This window comes from Scyliorhinus torazame, chromosome 5 (genome assembly GCF_047496885.1).
Source record: "Scyliorhinus torazame isolate Kashiwa2021f chromosome 5, sScyTor2.1, whole genome shotgun sequence".
Lineage (NCBI taxonomy): Eukaryota > Metazoa > Chordata > Chondrichthyes > Carcharhiniformes > Scyliorhinidae > Scyliorhinus > Scyliorhinus torazame.
The window spans coordinates 258,569,629-258,590,598 of record NC_092711.1 but is presented as its reverse complement, the minus strand read 5'-3'; the positions used below and the strand labels follow the sequence as shown (position 1 = coordinate 258,590,598).

The window sequence follows — 20,970 nt, the reverse complement described above, 5'->3', positions numbered from 1 at the left end:
ACTGGATCAGTAATTCAGAGTCCAAATTTAATGCTCAGAGATTGTTGGAGCACAGGTTCAAATCGCAGCTGGTGAAATTCCATTAATTAGAGAAAATCTGGAATTATATCTAGTCTCAGTAATGGTGTCTGTGAAGCTATCAACAATTGTTTCAAAACCCATCTGGTTCATTGATGACTTATAAATTACATTGTTAAAGTTTGTTAATGTCAATTACATTGTTAAGGGAAATAATAATAATCTCTATTATTGTCACAAGTAGGCTTGCATTAACACTGCAATAGTTGAACACATGTAAATAGGGGATAACTGGAACATTAGATGGAGGTACAGAGCAGAGTCCTGACACTGAACAAAGTAAATGAACTTGTTCATACAGGAAAGACTCTGTTTTGACTTCACCAACCAATGTGGTTGCTATTAACAAACAACTTGACTGGAATTTTCTGGCTGTTCCCACCAACAGGATCTTCTGGTCCCGCCGACGGCAAACCCCTGCCACGGGTTTCCTGGTGGTGCGGGATGCATAAAACAGGTAACCCCATCAACAGCATGGGACTCAGGATTCTGCAACTGGCCATTCGCAAGCCACCTCTGCCGTCACGAAATGCGCGGCGGGAGCCGCAAAAAATCCCGCACCTTTTCTTTGAGTCAAATATGATATCAAACTTGTTAGCACAGTTACTTCACATCTCCAGGGTCCCAGGTCCGATTCCTGGCGTGGGTCACTGCCTGTGCGGAGACCCCACGCTCTCCCATATCTGCGTGGGTTTCCTCCAGGTGCTCTGGTTTCCTCCCACAGTCCAAAGATGTGCAGGTTAGGTGGATTGGCCGTGCTAAATTGCCCTTAGTGTCCAAAAAGGTTAGCTGGGGTTACTAGGTTACGGTGTGGGCTTGAGTAGTGTGCCCTTTCCAGTGGCCGGTGAAGACCTGATGGGCCGAATGGCCTCCTTCTGCACTGTAAGTTCTCTGATTCTCTCTGAGATTTCATTCAGTTCAGACAGAAATGGAGTCAGTGACTAAAGAATGGGATTTAAGTATGGGGCCAAAGGTTATGGCTTCAGTCTTCCTGATTTAGTCTGGTTTACCTTAATTTGGTACAGGGACTATAATATAAATGGAGAAAACTCCAGGATCCTCTAATAGACAATTGCAAACATGGGAGAAACATTCAGAGGTAGTGGGTCTCGTGTGTCAGTCTCATGAAGCCTGCAAGTATCAACATAAAATGCCCATTGATTTATTTGTAAAGCCCAAGATTGTAATGAATGCAATTAGGCACTAATCCATCAGAAAGAATTTGAAACACTTACTAGAAGTAATGGTGTATGAAAATGTTCCAATTTAAAACCTCACACCGCCTGGGATTGCTGTCAGCAATAATGATGTCCTGTCAAGTAGAAGAGATAAAAGATCATGGGCCGAATTATCATCATGGATACAGGAACTGGGAATGGTAATTTTCCTGACCGCAATTCTGCCTCTACTCTGCCACTGCCTTGTGGTGAAATTTTCTTCTGGGGGAGGTGGAGATGGACTCGAGATGGGTCTGTTCCATACTGCATCAGCATGAGGCCAGGAACGTAGGATGAAGTGGAGCAGTCAAATCTCAGTCCAGGGCCAATAAAAATGCCACGTCCACCGCCATCTTTGAACCCCAGGAGATGATGCTTTGCACTGAAGCTGCTATGCAGTGTTTGGAAGTGCTGCCTTAACTTAGTTCTGCAAGTATTGCTAAGGAAACAAATATAGTATTAAGGGATTTATATTTGTATTGGTAAACAATGGAAATAGGGTATTATTTTAAGTGAGTTTAATTTAATGTTTCTATAGAAGGAAAGGTGAAACCTATAGTTAGTTTCATGCTGGAAAAGGGTGTTTGTATGTGTGGGGTTTTGTACAGTTCTAATTATGTTTCTATTGTGTTTAGAGAGGGTTGCATTGTGAAGAATAAATAACCTAGAAGTGGTTGCTTACCAACAGGGAGGCACGGACCAGAGTTAAGGGATTTCCTTTATTTTTAGTTTTAGCTGAATTTGTTGGCAGTTGGAGACAGGACACTGGGGAATGAACATCTCTCAACTCTGCCGGAGAAGCTGGACAGGAAAAGAGGCAAACTTCCAAAGAACAAATACAGTCCAGATAACCAGGGAATTGGGACAGAAAGAATGTCTTCAGATGACAGAAGTTAAGAGAGCAGAGACCAAGGTGTAACTCAGAAGAATTAAAGGAAGAGCAATCAAAATGTTCTGAATTAAAGAGACCATTGCAGTAACCAGATTTAAAGTGGGAAGGCAAACTTCAGAGGCAAACCAAGAGTTTTCCATGTTAACAGAGCCTGGGAATTGAGAGTTAAAGCAATTGTGAACGGTTTGTACAGCAGTCAAGATCCAGAAATCCTAAAGGGATGGCGTAAAACATGTACTGGATTCACTGTTAAAAGTGAAGTGGAGAGTCAAATTTGTAACACCTGGACTAGATTTTAGAATGCAAACTGCTAAGGGAAAGCATTATTGTGCAAGAAGATTTTAAAGCATGTTTTTGAGAATGGAGTTTGGAAACTCTCATGTAACAACCATCTGGGGAGATTCTGAGCAGAAATCCAGATACTTAGTATCAGAGAAGAGTGTGTGAATTTGACAACAGCCGATCTGTGTGCTTAAAAGGGACCTTGAGTTAATGAGACCATTGTCGTTTAATCTTAAAGATTAACTATGTGTTAATCTTAAAAGTTGTGTGGAATTGTTAAACTAAGAGGGGAGTAAAGGAGTATTGTAGCATCATCCTATTTTTCATGATTGTTGTTAAAAATAACTGGTGGTCTTGGGACTCTGTTCCTCCACGTTTGAAAAATAAATAAATAAAAGTTAAGACCTTTTGTGCCAGTTTCCATTCTGGAATCTTCCCATCCAGTTATAACATCAAATTGGATCGTAACAGTGTTCACTTTCATTCATTGCTGGCCAAGAGTATGATGTCCCTCTTAATTCACTAAGCATGAAAGAACCCTCAATAAACTCCAAATCCATCACAGGCCCTCCTGAGTTCTACAGACATTCAGCACTGAAGGATTGCTGGCCCAATATGTCTCTGATCTCCCCAGCAAGTGGCTGTATTTTGCTGTGTGCAGTTGCAGCAGGTCAAAACACAGCGACAAGTGAGTACAGCAGTCCAGCTCGGGATCTTCTCCCTGCATTCATCTTTCAACTGTACTGCCCCTTGCACGACCCCATATCTCCAACCTCAACAGAGGAGGGCAGCCAATGAGAAATGCCCTGGCCCTTCCTGATGCAAGCGTGCACCTCAAGGAGTTCTGAACGGCTCATTGGAACATTGCTGCGCCATAATAAACCATGCCATGTTGGCATTCAATAGTGAGGGCTCCAAGCTGACACATGGCAAACCTATCACTGCCTTTCAACCTACAACTCAGCAGTCAGTCCCTCACTATCATGTAGTTATGCTGATCTAAAGGTGAGCACACATAATGACTCATGTAATTTATCTACTCCAATACCAAAATGTTGCAGCAATCCAGAAGCCAGGAGAGCTGGACCTCTTCAGTGCCACGATTCTGCCACCATAACTTTGTCTGCTTGGGCAGGCTGTAAGTACCAGGAGTGGCATCTAGTGCCCAGCAGGCTGCAAGCCGATCCACAACAAGAAGGTGCAAATCACAGGTGTGGTGAGTGCCTTTGGGAGTGCACTGCCGAGGATGGGTGCAGTGCTGTAAGAGGTTTCATGATCTGCTGTATTCTAGAAAGGCGAGTTAAACATTCAGCTATTGTGTTTCCCCTTGGCTTGCAGCCTGCAACATGTCCAGCAATGTAAACACAGGGCACATGCTGCCTATCAGCCTTACAGAAGTGTATAGTCAGGGCGCTTAAGCAGTGCCCAGTATTGATGAGCTTGAATGCCAATGAACAAATGACTCAAACCATGAGAATGAGCTGCCCTTCTCCTTGCAGTAGTCCACTGCTTTATCTCCCTCTCAGGAGAAATGGGTACCGACCATCCATAATGGCACAGACGGGGGATGCGACACTACTGCTGAGGGAGGTAGACGATGTGGAGAAGAGGGCGATACACATTGCAGGGTGACTTTGCCAGATCATGTTGGTGATGGAGTGTTCACCATTACAGGAACATGGCCGTGGAAGTGGCTCATTTAAGTGTAGGTGTAGTGCGGTGCTGAAGGTTTTGGTGCTGGTATTTGGGGGAACGGTCTTGGTCTTTTGGGGAGGGGAAGGGAAGTTGGGTAGGTGGTGCTGGCTGTGTGCTAAAAAGCTTATGAGACAGCACAGGAAGCAGTGGGTGCTGCGGAAAGTCCCATCGTGCAGAACCTTCAGGGTCTCTAAGAACTCACTTGCACATAAGGAGGATGAAGAGATGTCCGAGGATGCAGCACCACATCGGATTAATGTACCAGGCACCAGTGCAGATATGTGTACTTCAGTGGGTCCATGCATGGTAGTAGAGTCGGTGGCACTTGGTGAGGAGCATAGCTGGTGGAAGTGGTTTATTCTGAGGCATCTATGGAGAGGCCCCTCATAGACATGAGGACAGTAACATATGCTCTGCTGGGCAGTGAGGAAGGGCCTCAGGAGTCATAGTTTGGGGTTCGATTCTTAGAGCAGCAGCAGTAGCAGCACATGTGTGGCCATTCGTTGGTTGTTTCCTAAAATCTTGTGGACCTATAGATAATGAATGGAGGAACCCATGGAGCAGATGAGCTCAATTATATATCAGGGCTTCAAGCACATGAGCCCATCTCATCAAAAAGTGGCCAACCTTGTGGAAAGCTATACGTGGCAACACACAAGAACAGTGTAATATCCCGCACATGCTGCATGACTCCCTTCATAACTTATCACAGTCAATTCAGATGCTGAAGGATAGCACAGTGGGTAGCACTGTTGCTTCACAGCTCCAGGGTCACAGGTTCCATTCCCGGCTTGAGTTACTGTCTGTGCTGAGTTTGCACATTCTCCCTGTATCTGCGTGGGTTTCCTCCGGGTGCTCCAGTTTCCTCCCACAAGTCCCGAAAGACCTGCTGTTAGGTGAATTGGATATTCTGAATTCTCTCTGTGCACCCGAACAGGCGCCGGAATGTGGCGACTCGGGGCTTTACAGAGTAACTTCATTGCAATGTTAATGTAAGCCTACTTGTGACAATAAAGATAATAATAATTATATCTGTGGAGTATGTGAGGAGCTGTGCATCTTGAACAGGACTTTCACACAGGTGGTCCAATAGTTACCTAGCTGCACCCCAGCAGAAGGCTCCATCAAACCAATGGGAATGTTCACCAGAGGGCTGAGGAATTGCAGGAAGAAGATGAGGATTCCATACAGCTAGTGGAACCCACAGTATCCTTGTCTTCCCCCGGTCCTCTGACAGATGGGAGCATCAGTGATTCAGGTCCCAGTGATGATGGTTGTCCTTGCACCTATGCCGGCAACACACTGCCGGAAGGGCCCCAGTGGGTCCCTGCATGACAAGGGCAACTGCCACGCTTCTGATGGCCACAAAGCCGAGGATGTGAGCAGACTATCTTCACCTCCTCTGAGGCAACAAAAAGAGGATATTGTAGGGGTGCCATGTTTGCAAGGCACAGTGTCACCTTGATCACCGAGTTGGCCACTGTGGTGTGTTATGAATGGAGTTTGTAAATTGTATCGCTCACAATGTAATTAAAGTCACTGCTTTTTGCAATGGTTAGAAAGATCCCAATAGCTCTATATAAAACAGTATTTACAATGTAAAAAGATATCATCCGGTTCTCCCCGTTCCAGTGGAGGCTGCAGCTACATGTGGCAGGAGGGTTATGAAGCATGGCTGACGTCCGAGTGAAGGCTTATGCTTGGTGAATTGTCAGGGCTGTGTTCAGTGTTAAACCATTGAATTGTTGTTTAATCAGTAGATCCAATGATGCCCTCTGGAGCACGAACCTCTATCCATCTGAGGCCTCTTCCTCTGAGTCCCCAGCCCTTTGTCTCCCTTGTCATGGCCTCTTCCCCCCCCCCCCCCCCCCCCCGGTCCTCGGTGCTATGTCATGTTGTGCAGCTTACACTGGCAGGCGTGGTGGTTCTGATGTGCAGGGGCTCTTGTTCTAATGATGATGGGGCTCAGTTTATGGACATAGCAGGGATGTTAGGAGTCACCTCCATAGTGAGAATCCCTTGTTGCCCAGAATTCAAACACATACTGAGAGGGTAGGGTGGAAGAGCTGAGGCAAATTTGACTCTCCGAGTATAAAGACGTCATGTCAGCTGCCTCAAAAGTATGAACAAATGTGGTCACAACCCAATTGAAAATTGAGGGCATGGGTAGCCTTTCTGCTAATCAGGTCTGTCTCTAGATGCCTTGATGACTAGTTAGTTGCACGCTCCACCTGGGGAAATCTGTCTACTGTGGCAAAACCTTTGCTCTCTGCACTTGGGACGTTGCATCTGTAGAGAAGCTGATAAAGTCTGTGATCCCTGGAAGGGGGCTTCTGTGACAGTGTAGATGCATCGGTGAGTGACTGAGTGATAGATACGACAAGGGGAGGTCATCAGCAGAGCTCTGACATGATTTTGTGACAAAGAAATGGAGAGCCATAGTCACCTTCAGTGTGATCATAGGGCCTGTCGGTGGATGGTTCTGGGTGAGCGGTCATCCTTAAGGAGGGCCAGATGTCCATTGATAGTTGCCATCATGTAGCCATCACAAACTTCACTATAGCATTTAAACCATTTGTGTTGCATGAAGTGGACAACTGTAAGACAAACAGAAAATGTTGGAAATACTCAGCGAGTAAAGTACTGTGGAGGAAGGAACACAAATTATCAAGTCTTATGAACCTTTGTCAGCAGCTGTAACTAGGATGGATATTCGTGGCACTTTTGGGACTGAACAGATGGGCGCAATCGAACAGCCACATTGCACCTGAAAGGCAGCACGCCACGGTGCAACGTGGTTGACAGAAGTCAGGAGACCCTGCTCCTGGAATGTACCCAGCTTGCAACGCCTCACAAGATCTCACGAGATGTTGTGATGTGAATCGCGCCCATTGTGGGCATTCCGCATATTAAAGCAAGACAGCTAGTCTCACTGAATTATGCAGTTCCCCGAGGCAACCAAGGTGTTGGGATCTAGCCCCTTCACCTCGGAGACATCGGACGAACGCCATTCAGTACTGGTCTCCACAAATGGTGACCAGATGGAACAGCACTCATGGAGGTCTGCCAGGGGATCGAGGTCCACAGGTGCTTGCCATCTGGACAGGGTGGCACCCTGGCACTGCTGGTGCCACCCGGGCATCCTGACTCTGCCAGCCTGGCACCCTGGAACTGCAACCTGGATGCCAACCTGGCAGTATCAAGGTACCCAGATGGCACTACCATCTGACAGGGGCATTGCCAGGGTACCAGGATGGCACTGCCAAGCTGGCATTTTCCAAGGCGTGATCGGACCAGGGGTGGCCTGTGCGGGTGTTGGGGAGATGTGAGGGTGTGGGTTGGAACACTCTCATAGTGAGTTGGGACTTGGGGGGATCGGAGGATGCGTTGGGGGCTCCAGAGATCCTTGGTGTAGCGAGAGATCAGGACGCCATTAAATGGTTCCCAATCTCTCGCTTTACCAAGGTGTTCTGGCGAGTGGAGCTCCTCAGTGCACAAAACGGGTGCTGAGAACGGCAGTAAAGCCGAAACTCATTTTCTTAAAAGCATTATTAAAACATGCAGCATTTTCATATTAAAGTATTATATACTATTAGTATTTAGAAGGGTGTAGGGGTCAGGGTAGGAGAGGTAGTGATCATGAATCAAAGGGACCCTTTAAGTCATACGTTTGAGAGTCATTGTTCTATATTATAACAGACACTACACATCAAAAGTACTCCAGTGACCGTTATGACATCCTGAGGTTATGAAAGGCACCACATAAATGCAAGTCTTTCATATGTGTTGGCTGCAAGAATCTTAAATGAAATGAGTGTGGATATTCTTAATTAAGTTATTCAAGCAGATGGGCCTGTTGGATAATTATGCATTAATTGGTATTAAATTGATAATTTCACTGCCAGGAGCAACACGGGAGATGGATGTGCAGTCCAAAATTTTTCAAAGGGTCATTGCTGAAATAAAAATTGAGCATTGCATTAAAATGACAACATGAAGAAACATCATTGTTCTCCGATTATTTTACAGTGGACTCATCAGGGACTCCATAATAGTGACACTTGGTATGGAGAAGTTAATATAATCAGCACAAAAATTCACCTGAGAACTATAATTCTCAGCTACCAAGGGCAGCACGGTAGCATTGTGGACAGCACAATTGCTTCACAGCTCCAGGGTCCGAGGTTCGATTCCGGCTTGGGTCACTGTCAGTGCGGAGTCTGCACGTCCTCCCCGTGTTTGCGTGGGTTTCCTCCGGGTGCTCCGGTTTCCTCCCAAGTCCAAAGATGTGCAGGTTAGGTGTATTGGCCATGATAAAATTAATGTCCAAAATTGCCCTTAGTGTTGGGTGGGGTTACTGGGTTATGGGGATAGGGTGTGGAGGTGTTGACCTTGGGTAGGGTGCTCTTCTCCAAGAGCCGGTGCAGACTCGATGGGCCGAATGGCCTCCTTCTGCACTGTAAATTCTATGATACTGTAAATTCTATGATAATTAACTACTACTAAATAAGACAGGATTACAAGGAAGGCCAACAATTAATAGAGAGAGAGAGCTGGAGGTATATGTGGAGAAATCTTTTTTTTTTAGAGGTTCCAGTACACTGACTGTACAAAGAGCTTTAATAAGTTAAACAGCCTGTAAAAAAACATTACACGATTCGCAGTGGGGAAAAAAGCATACTCGTGCTGTGTATGTGTGTGGACAAAGCTTCAACTGATTGTCCAACCTGGAGAGATACGAGGAAACTGGCACCATGGAGAAGCCATGGAAATGTGAGGACTGTGGTAAAGGATTCAATCCTTCATCCCGGCTGGAAATCCATTGACGCGTTCACACTGGGGAAAGGCCTTTCATCTGTTCTGTGTGTGAGAGGAGATTCACTCAGTCACCTGCCCTTCGGTTACAACAGCGAGTTCACTCTGAGAAGAATTCATTCAGCTGCACAACATTTTGGTTCCGATTAATCGAGTGTCACATTTTGATCTGATGTTTGGTTTGTGTTTTCCGTCTTCAAATTCTGCTCTTCCAACATCTCGGCCACAATCGGCTGTTTCTCTCGAATCGCGGAATCCAAATGATCTCCTCCCTGCGGCAGCAGCACCCACACTGCGCATGCCATGTGGAGAAATCTTTGAAGGTAGCAAGGCAGATTAGGAATGTAGTTAAAATAACCTTCGAGTTTCGGGATTTTATAAACAGAGGCATAAAACAGACAGGGAAGGAAGTTATAATGAAAATGTATTTTAAGGGGCAGTATGGTGGCACAGTGGTTAGCATTGCTGCCTCACGGCGCTGAGGTCCTAGGTTCGATCCCGGCTCTGGGTCCGTGTGGCGTTGTCATATTCTCCCCGTGTTTGCATGGCTAGGTGGATTGACCACGCTAAATTGTCCCTTAATTGAAAAAAATGAATTGGGTACTCTAAATTTATTTTAAATAAAGCAAAAAAAAAAGAAAATGTATTTTTAAAATGGTTCGCCGTCAAAATTGTGTCCAATTCTGGGTGACACACCTTAAGAGGGATGTGAAGTCATTACAGCGAGCGCAGAAACTATTTAAGAGTATTAGCATATAAGAATTAAGAGCAGAAATATCCCATATGGCCCCTCAAAATTGTTCCACTTTCAATCTGATTGTGACTGATCTTCTTCACTTTCCTCCCTATCCCACAAATCCCTTGATTCTGTGAGTGAAATATATATATCTCAGTCTGAAATATGTTCAATGATGGAGCATCTACAGTCCTCTGAGGTAGAGAATTCTGAAGATTCACAACTGTTAGAATGAAGAAATTTCTTCTCATCTCAATGTTAGATGATCGATCCTTACCCTGAGACCATGCACCTGTGTTCTGGATTCTCCAGTCCGGGGAAACAACCTCTCAAAGTCTACAATGTCAAGTCCTTTCAGGATCTTGCATGCTTCAATGAGTTCACCTCTTATGCTTCTAAATTCCAGAGAATATAGGCCCAATTTACTCAGCCTCTCAACAAAGGAAAACCCCAACAACCCAGGAACCAACCTACTGAACCTTTGCTCTACCATCTCCAAAGCAAATATATTCCTCCATTGATAAGGAGACTAAAACTCCACTATCTTTTCTGAATACTTCATCCTTATGAATTAAGTGTCCAGCCCTCAGTGTTCTTCATTCACATTTCCGTTATTGCCGTTATACTATATTCCCACACTGGTATTTATGCTTATAGCTCACCAACCTATTTACCATACTTTGTGCATTTACATACATCCATTCTAAATAATTTGCATTCTAAATCCTTAGCTGGTTGCTAAACTGTGGCACCTCTTTCTAAATTTTCTTATCCACTGCTTGGTATGGAATCATAGAATCATAGAAGTTTACAGCATGGAAACAGGCCCTTCGGCCCAACCAGTCCATGCCGCCCAGTTTTTACCATTAAGCTAGTCCCAGTTGCCCGCACTTGGCCCATAACCCTCTATACCCATCTTACCCATGTAACTATCTAAATGCTTTTTGAAAGACACAATTGTACCCGCCTCTACTACTACCTCTGGCAGCCCATTCCAGACACTCACTACCCTCTGAGTGAAGAAATTGCCCCTCTGGGCCCTTCTGAATCTCTCCCCTCTCACCTTAAACCTATGCCCTCTAGTTTTAGACTCCCCTACCTTTGGGAAAAGATGTTGACTATCTACCTTATCTATGCCCCTCATTATTTTATAGACCTCTATAAGATCACCCCTAAGCCTCCTACGCTCCAGGGAAAAAAGTCCCAGTCTATCCAGCCTCTCCTTATAACTCAAACCATCAAGTCCCGGCAACATCCTAGTAAATCTTTTCTGCACTCTTTCTAGTTTAATAATATCCTTTCTATAATAGGGTGACCAGAACTGCACACAGTATTCCAAGTGTGGCCGTACCAATGTCTTGTACAACTTCAACAAGATGTCCCAACTCCTGTATTCAATGTTCTGACCAATGAACTAAGCATGCCGAATGCCTTCTTCACCACCCTGTCCACCTGCGACTCCACCTTCAAGGAGCTATGAACCTGTACTCCTAGATCTCTTTGTTCTATAACTCTCCCCAACGCCATACCATTAACTGAGTAGGTCCTGGCCTGATTCGATCTGCCAAAATGCATCACCTCACATTTATCTAAATTAAACTCCATCTGCCATTCGTCGGCCCACTGGCCTAATTGATCAAGATCCCGTTGCAATCCTAGATAACCTTCTTCACTATCCACTGTGCCACCAATCTTGGTGTCATCTGCAAACTTACTAACTTTGCCTCCTAAATTCTCATCCAAATCATTAATATAAATCACAAATAACAGTGGACCCAGAACAGATCCCTGAGGCACACCACTGGTCACAGGCCTCCAGTTTGAAAAACAACCCTCTACAACCACCCTCTGCCTTCTGTCGTCCAGCCAATTTTGAATCCAATTGGCAACCTCACCCTGGATCCCGTGAGCTTTAACCTTCTGCAACAACCTACCATGCGGTACCTTGTCAAAGGCTTTGCTAAAGTCCATGTAGACAACGTCTACTGCACTGCCCTCATCTACCTTCTTGGTCACTCCCTCAAAAAACTCAATCAAATTTGTGAGACATGATTTTCCACGCACAAAGCCATGCTGACTGCCCCGAATCAGTCCTTGCCTCTCTAAATGCTTGTAGATCCTGTCTCTCAGCATTAAATCTGCTATTTGTGCATTGCACTGCTCTGAAACAATCTCAGTCAATATTCATGGGAGTTAAACCCAGTGAGAGTTAAATTGGACAGTTCCTGAAATTCATGGGGCTGGATTTGCCGGTCGCCGACGCCAAAATCGTGTTCGGCGACCGGCCAGAGAATCCGAGTCCCCGACCAAATCGGGGGGCGACTCCACTTTCGTAATGCTCCGCCCGCTGCAAAGCGGCGTGCTCGCAGAGTACACCGCGCCATGTATCGATGGCCTCAGGACATTGCCTGAGATCTGCCCCCAACCGGCCAAGTTCCCGATGCTGTCGATCGCGTGTGGTCTCACCCGTTGGGAACACGGCGGACTCAGTCCAGCACCGCCACAGTCGGGGGAGGGTTGATCGTGGGCAGAGGGGGTCATTATTTGGGGCTGGGGGCACTGTGGGAGGGGTGGTCCGGGGCGCGTGAGCCGGCCGAAGGGGGGGACTATTATGCGGGCTGGGTCTGTGAGTGGCTGGCGCCATGTCCGCTGCCGTGCGCATGCGCGGCCACGGACCTAACAATTCTCTGGGGCTTATTGGCAGCTAGAGCCGGGTGCTCTCTGCTGCTGGCATGCTGGCCCCCAGCAAAACGGGGAATCGGTAGCCATTTTGCGACAGTTCCCACCGTTCCCACACCAGCATGGGGACATAGTCCCAGAATCCCAGAATCCAGCCCATGGTGTCTGTTCATTATTAAGAATGCAGCATTAAACCTGTGCTTACTGTATTGTCGTGTTGCTGCATTCCTCAGCAAGGTGCCCACAATCACGAATGCCTTGCTCAAGTGAAAACTAACATGTAATTTTTAAAGTCCGCCTCCTTCACCTCTTCAAGCATTGTGGCTGGATCAAGTGCTTGAATTCCTTGTACATGTTAGTCCGACATGAAAGAAGACTGGATAATGGCACAACATGGGAGAGAGCATGCTCTAAGGCTCCCTAAAAATGCACTGGAGGTCTTGGTGGATGAGGTACAGAGAAGACAACTGGTCCACTTTCAGGAGACCAGGTGGCCCTTCATAAATATATTCAGAAGCTCAGAACCTGAAAGAGATGACAGCCAATGCCTAGATTCAAATTTGTGGACTTGGATGCAGTCCTTCAAAATAATCAATGACCAGACATGAGTGGGCAAGGACAGTAAATTAAAATTCAACTACTAAATTTATTTTTGGGGCAGCATGGTAGCACCGTGGTTAGCACTGTTGCTTCACATCGCCAGGGTCGCAGGTTCGATTCCCGCTTGGGTCACTGTGCGGAGTCTGCACGTTCTCCCCGTGTCTGCGTGTGTTTCCTTTGGATGCTCCGGTTTCCTCCCATATGTCCTGAAAGATGTGCTGTTAGGTGAATTGGTTATTCTGAATTCTCCCTCAGTGTACCCGAACAGGCGCTGGAGTGTGGACACTAGGGGATTTTCACAGTAACTTCATTGCAGTGTTAATGCAAGCCTACTTGTGACAATAATAAAGATTATATAATATATATATATATATATTAAATTCTACAAACTGCTCCACCATTCTCCGGCACTGCTTAGTCACTTATCAGCAATTTGTATCAATCAAGACTCTTACCTCATATTGATAGCTGTACCTCACCATCACACATTTGACTGAGCAAACCTCAAACCCCAATTCATAGTTTTCACACATTGGGCTGAATTCTCTGTTTTTGCGACTAAGTCCCCACGACGTTGTGGAAGCTGTTGTCTTTTAGGCCAGGAAAACTGGCGTCAAAGGCCACAGATTCACCGTTTTGCTGGGGACTAGTAGGCAGCTGTCGTAGAGCTCGCAGCTCCAGCTGCCGATATGGCCCCCCCGCACTTCTGGGTCAGAGGACATGCATGCGCACGGCGGCGGGCTCCAGCGGCCGTGCCGTGCCCCATGGCGGACTCAGCCTGTGGACCTGGGCTGGAAAAATAGTGCCCCAAATCAGCCGCGCGCATGCCCCTCACCACCCGCACATATTGGCCCCAGCCCCAAATGAAGCCCCCCTTGCCCGCCAATCAGCCCTCCTCCAACTGTGGAGGCCCCTGACTGAGTCCACGGCCGCCACGCAAGGATCACGGATGGTGGGACCACATGAGTCCCACGCCATTGGGAATTCAGTCGGTTGGGGACGGAGTATCGAGGGGCAGGCCTCAGGCAATGGCCTGAGGCGGTGGATACTCGGCACGGCATGGAGTACGCCGATTTTCGGGGAGTGTCGAACTGAAGAATAGGCGCCGCTCCCGATTTCATGCACCAGAACGGATTCTCCGCCCCGTCGCCGAACACGATTTCGGTGTCGGGGGCGGAGAATCCAGCCCACTGTCAGTGATTCAACTGTGACTGCCAGATCACTCATATTGACTGACTGACACACATCCCTGTATCTCACACAACAATGTGGCACTGAACAGGAGATGGCAGGAGCTAAGTGTCAGGAGTCAAGTGCAACTAACTGTATGCCCTAATCCCCGAGAGGGAGATGGTGCTCACAATCATTGGCGTGGTCATTGTGGAAACTGTGGTCAGTGGTGGGGCTGAATTGGAGATGACAGTATCTTCATGCTTACTCTTCGTGTTATCACCCCATTCCCTACTCATCCCAAATTCTCTTATGATTTATAAGGTAAAGATGGTGTCAGCACGCACCTTTTTGCGACACATGCTTTCCTTGTACCTTTCTCCTTTCAGAAATGCAAGAAGCGTAACCTGGCCTAGAAATAGTGAAGGAACATTAAGACAATGATGAAGAAGAAATGCTGTCACTCATTCTCACACTTGCAGACACTGACACTGCATAATTTAGAGCCTAGCATAGTGGCAGGACTTGCATGTGGTGAGACATTGGACTCAAGTGTTTTCCAGTCAGTACAGATAGCAAGGGTTGTGGTGGTGTCAGTTTTCTGAAGTCTTAGGTCACACATGAGTTCTGCTGCAGAAGTGTCTGTCACAAGGGTATGCCTCTTTATTTTTGAAGATGTGATGATTCAACTTTCAAAATAGTAGCAATGTTATAATTTGAAATAAGACAGAACAATCTGCTTAAAATGTAAGGCCACCTTCCAAGGTTAAGATGAAAAACAGACAGATCACCATTTGGGGATTGTGTGTGGGCCTGAATGAGGCTGATTGCTTGACGTCACATTTTCATTTTGTTTTCTCGGGTGCAATACGCTTTCTCTTTATTTGCCTCAATAAAACCTAATTTGATTGGCTCCTTATTGCTCGCAGCTTAATTGGCTAAATATTTTCTGATTTGAGAAAGGCCATGAGAAAAAGAAACTTAAATCTTTGCTGTGACCAAGCGAGGAGGTTGACTAGAGTGGAGCCAATTCACTCCATCTCACTAGGTTGGAACAAGCCTGATGTGGTGAGCATCAGAAATGTGGGTATGAGCAATAAAATTATCTTCTTGACCTTATTGAATGGCAGAACAGGTTGTGGGACAGTATGCTCTACTCCTGCACCAATTTCTCATATTTTGGTGCATCGGCAGGCCTGCCAGAAAGCCTGTAGCGTAGAGGAGTTTGGCATCAGCTTTTTACAGAACTTGGAGCATTTGCAGCATGGATGCAATGGATGCAATATCTGATGGTCAGCACAAACGGAAGTCACCCAAGTCTGGGTACTGCTGAGGATGAATTTAACTTGCAATTTGGTCTATCTGCCAAAATTTTCCGGAGCATGTCATCTATTACTCCATGGTTTCTTTCACACACACCATTACGAAATGGGCTTTCCGCAGCCATATTCATAACTGTGATATTTACATTTTCACACATATCCCTAAACTCATCATTAGCAAATTCTTCCCGTTGTCTGTAAGGAATTTTGATGGTGGGCCCATTCCTGTCCCTATCCATTTCTCCATGATCTGATCCAGGATTACTCGCTTTTCTTTACCTCGTACAATGGTTGATTGACTAAATCTCGTTGCTAAATCTACAAAATGCAAAATAAATATATTGTTAGCTTTATCCCAGATCTTAAGGTCCATGGCCACAATGTCGTTAAAATCCCTGGCCAAAGGTAGGGTTACTATCGGTCATGATGGTGTCCTTCTGTACTTCCTACAAACGTCACAGCGATCACTAACCTGTTCGATCAGCTTAGTATAAGTCTTCATCCCTTACCCCTGCATCCTTTAATAAATTTTTCAGCCTCCAAGGAGATGGATGCGCAAATCGCCGATGCAGTTTTAATACAACAAGCTTTTTATCAGCTAAAGTCCCATTTCCAGCTGCCAATTACACATCCTTAACAACTGCACCTGAAATATTAGTTGTCAGTAATGGAATATAATAGTGTCCCAACTGTGTAAATTGTAAGTCCACCGTCTTTCCAAAAACTGTTGCCTTATCCTGTTCCATACCCAGTTTCATGTGTGCTTTCTTCATCGACGGTCTGCTCAGAAGCAAAGGTATCTCACTTGATACAACATCCGTGCTAATGAAATGATTCACTCTGGCAATATTGCAAGGGATCACCACTCTTTTTAGCGACTTCAGAGTATTATCATCCCCAAACCTGAAACTTGTGGAACTTTCAAATTCCTTAACCTTGTTATGATTTTCAGCATTCAAGGAGTCCAGGTAACATTTTAATCAGTCAATTCCACACACAGTAGATGTGCAGCCACTGTCCAATACAGCACAATTGAAGGATTCTGCAACCAACACTCTCATTACAGGAGTAAAACTGCTTGTGGGACAATGCCTTCTTTCTGGTCACTACTGTTCCGTGACATGTGTAGCTTCAGACATTCTATTATAACGTGTTGGACAGTTGAAAGCATAATGGTATTGAGAGTCACACCGTAAACATCGATTTATCAGACCCCGGGCATTTCTGGGGTTCATTTTCCTATTTCCATTCTCCATGTCCCTCTTCCGATTATAGATTTTAAATGGGTTTCTGCCCTCATAATTTCCGGGTCCTGATCTCCTTCCATATTCTCGTAACCTGTTCGTAGCCATACAATCTCGTCAATCCTGTCAGTCGTGTATCTTCCATAGTCTGCTTTATTGCTGATTGGCCCATTTGTTACATATGAGCCATAGGAATTGAATGTTTCCCCAGGAACTTCTTTAAGGCCTCTATCATCTGATTGAATAAGGTATCATTGTCCGCAAACTTAACTCCTGTCAAAACCAGGAGCCTATCCATATTGGACACTCTAGCACAGTCCGGTAACTTAAATGCCAACAGTCTGTGGAAATTCCAGACGATGTTTATGCAGCCTTCTGTATAGTTTGCTAAATTCCATTATATAGTCGTCAATAGAGATATCCTCTGTTTTCCGGAATCTATCGAATTCTGGAGCAGGCTTCATATGCACTTAACAAGTCATCCTTATCCTGAATCTTATCCATAAAACGTAATAGAGTCTCCAGACTTTCTTATGAGTCTAATTGTTCCAATTCCAGTTCAGAAAACACTTTGTTCTGGATTTTACTCTCATAAGGTAGAGAAAGAGCCAATGCCATACCTTGTTTCCTCTTTCCCAAGGCAGTTACCTTAGTCCACATAACAACTACACTTCTCCATTGGTCGTACAATAATGGTGGATAGTCATATCCTGCCATCTTTATTTAGGTTCAGCCATTTTTCTTTTTTCCTTCTCACTCACTCCTTGGTTGATGCAGAATTTTTATTTATTTTTCTTCTCCTGGAAAAGTATCTTACAACCCTCTACGTTTGCACTGCAACCATTCTCTGCTACCACTGTTAGCCTCTTTACATATCAGTGGCAATTATTGGATCAATAAGACATCTAATTGGAATGTTTCTTAACCAATTTCTTAACAATGGGGATAGAGTATAGGCTCTTTCCAAGAGCTGGTGCAGATTGAATGGGCCAAATGGCCTCCTTCTGTGCTGTAAATTCGACGATATCTATGATAGCTCAGCCAGTGCCATTCCTGTTTCCTGGGATCAGTCAGCCCAGACTGCTGCCACCCTCACTGAGCTGGTGCAGTCCAAAGGTGTGCCTTTTATGCTTGTGGTCATGTTCCAAGGACATCTGCAGTCTTTCAACAGCTCAAAAGACATTTAAAGTCAAAAAAACAGGTGCTAACAACTCTAGTTTCTCAGCATAGTTTTTGAACAGTCCCTCTGTGGGCTCTGTCCTAAGTACCTGCAGAGCATGGAATTAAGGCATCATGACTGTTGGCAAGATACAGGTACTATCCTGGACCTCGCTGGCGAAACCATGCAGTTCTTGGCGAAACAAGTGTTAAGATCCATGGTAGTCTGCTGCATGAATTTGTCATGATGAGGGATTGCCCGTGACAACAATTTCACCAATACCCCATTCAGCAGCAGTCTCACACCTTAACCGCTAATGGTTCAAATTATCAACCTTCTCCAGTCCCTATTGGCAAATAACTGAATCATTGTACCTTGAGATCTCATGTATGCTTATAAACGAAGCAAATGATAATCATAGTTGTATATTCTTTTGAGGATTAAACAGGGAAATCTAGTTTATTGATATTAGCGGGAGCGGAAAATCCCACTGTCAGTCAATGATGAGTCACTTTCCTGCCTGGAAAGCACACCGTGCCAGTTGTGGGTGGAATACCATCCGTAGTTTCTTATGTCTACATTGGTGGTGATTGAGGGGGCATTTATTTTTGTGGAAATGTGCAATAGGGACAGCAAAATCTTTTCTGATTCTGTACTTTCTCATGCTCCTTTCACAAATCCAGCCAACATTTACCCCTTTCCCCTTTTATTTATCACCTTTTGATTGTCCTGGCCTTACTTTCTTCTATCGTTGCCAATTTTGCTTTCTCAATAAGCTTTGACAGGCTCCTTTTGTGCTGTTTCCACATGTCCATGAAAACTGTGGTTGTAGAAGTCACGCACAATGCACAATGACTAAATATCAAAGCATTGTAGAGTGACTTGGAAATTGGCTTCCACTAGTAAATAAATTAAGTGGAGCTTTCACCTCTTGAAAGATTAACGCTGAATCCAATAAGTGGCTTTTCTGCTGAAAGAAATGTGCAGCACATTTATTTGTGCATCCCTCTCATGATGAGAGTAAACTACTCAGTGAAAATATATTGGGAAATAGTTCTGAAGGTTTAGCTAATAACCTCACAAGAATCTTATGATGAAGTGATGCTTTTCATCAGCCCTTGCCCTGAAAACCCATATTTGCAGCATATTGGGAGCCTTATTGTTTGTCATGAACAGTTTGAGCTGAGAAAGATTCAGTTTCTGGAAATGAAACTTGTTGTGCATCATTTGCAGACCAATAACAATTTCCCTCAGAAAAGGTGCAGAGAAGATTTAGCAGAATGGTAATGTTGCTCTGTTTACTTGCTATAAAAATGGCAGTTAATAAGGTCGCCTTTCTTAATCCTAATTATGAGTCTGCTTTCAGAGTCGCCAGGTATCTCTTGATACCGCCACAAGGTTCAACCGAATACCGATCAAAGAGCCAATACACTAGTTAGTTAGTTCAAAGTCAATACTACTTTATTTACACACAGTATGATTTACTCATGCACAATAACACTACAGGCTAAACTATATCTATCACTGACACCTATACTTAACTTCGGGTGCCCACTTAGGTCAGAGGAACAGTGGTCGTTGTTCGGATCTGAGGCCGTTGGGTTCGAAGAGGTAACAGGAGTACAGCTAAGGTCGTCCGTCTGGTAGCGAGCGTTGACCTTGAACTTACTTGCTTCTGGTGGTGCTGGTGGAAAGGTCTCTCTGCTTGAGAGCCAAATCCAAGAGAGAGAAACTTTCGCGGGGGTTCCTTCTTATACTTGGAGGGGCTTTGTGCGCTTTTAGGCAGGCCTTAAACTTGGTCCCAATTAATTGGGCCGCTTCTTGATCATTGTCAATGATCTAAACCAATAAAGGGGCGGGTGCCTTGATGCCTGGGCTTGTCCTAGGTGGCCGTTGGCCTTGCTTTGTTTGTGTCTTCTGGTTGGGGAAGTGGCGCCGGACTGTCTGGGACAGTATTGGCTACCTGAGCACTCGTTCTTTGTTTCCCGGAGATGGGCCATCGATATGTAAATCGGCCCAGAGTTTTGGTTCCGTCTGCAGACTGTCTTCCAAATATACATTCATGCTCTGTGCCTGCTTGTTGCTTGGTATTGTCCATATTTCCCTATAGGCTCTGCGAGTGTCCATTTTGTATACTGAAAGTGGCCATCCCAGATGGTTACAGTACCAGTGATAAGAAAAGACTAAAGAAACTGGGATTGTCATTCTGAGAACAGAGAAGGCTGACTAATACGAATGCACAAAATGTTGAGGGCTTTTGGTGGAGTACATAGGGAGAAGCTGTTTCCATATGCAGGAGGGTCATAAACAATGACAGATCTAGCACAAGTAAAAAAAAACATAAGGGAGAAAAGAGAATTGTTTTATGATCAGGGAGGCACTGTCTGAAAATGTGGTGGATCCAATAGAAACATTCAAAAAGGAATTGAATAATTACATGAAATGGAAATATTGTGAGGGAAGAGCTGGGGACAGGGAATAATTGGATAACTCTTTCAAAGGCAGAGATTTTTTCTCAAAGTGTTGTGCCGGGCAGGAAAAGCGGTGGGTAGGCTGCCGTCTGCCTTGTCGGCTTTTCGCAACTTATTTTTAAACACTTCTGTGAAACAAAAATTGGAAGGGGCAGGCCCTACAATCCAGTTAGTGGGGTTGGCTCTGAGATGCCCCAATGTAAAATAAATAGATGGAACCCCACCATGGAACTAATCCCCACCTCCCATATCACAGGGCAACACCCACCCCCCCACATCACTGAACTCATGGCACCTCCATCACAGAAAAGCAAGGCACTGCCTCCTGGCACTATCCCCTGGAGCTGCCACCTGGCACTGCCCCGGCATGAACATCTCCATCCCTCCACCCCCCACTCTCCACCCCCCCACTCTGGGAGTAGTATTCATCTGTGAGCCTCCAGCAGGTTCTGTTCTCCAGGTGCACGTCGTGGGGGACCTGTTTGAAAGGGACATCCAGAGTTTAGGGCCCTGGCGGCAGAGCACAGCTGTCAATGGCAGGAAAGAAGGTAGGAAAGAAGTTGCCAGAATTGGAGAAATGTTTTGGAGGAGACTTGTAGGCCTAAAGAAG

General features: G+C 45.3%; 1 protein-coding gene and 1 long non-coding RNA gene across 3 annotated transcripts in view; one reads left to right on the top strand and one right to left on the bottom strand.

Annotated features, from left to right (window-relative positions):
* The window catches only part of arhgap36 (Rho GTPase activating protein 36), a 357,338-nt gene that overhangs the window by 11,893 nt on the left and 324,475 nt on the right, over positions 1 to 20,970 (top strand). The gene's annotated exons all lie outside the window — the stretch shown is intronic.
* LOC140421074 (uncharacterized) overlaps positions 1 to 20,970 on the bottom strand; it is a 181,780-nt gene that overhangs the window by 11,698 nt on the left and 149,112 nt on the right. The window contains exons 3-4 of the long non-coding RNA XR_011946660.1: positions 6,611 to 6,761; positions 1,314 to 1,390 (exon numbers count right to left, since the gene is read on the bottom strand). This is a non-coding gene — a long non-coding RNA (uncharacterized lncRNA). The remainder of the gene's footprint in view (positions 1 to 1,313; positions 1,391 to 6,610; positions 6,762 to 20,970) is intronic.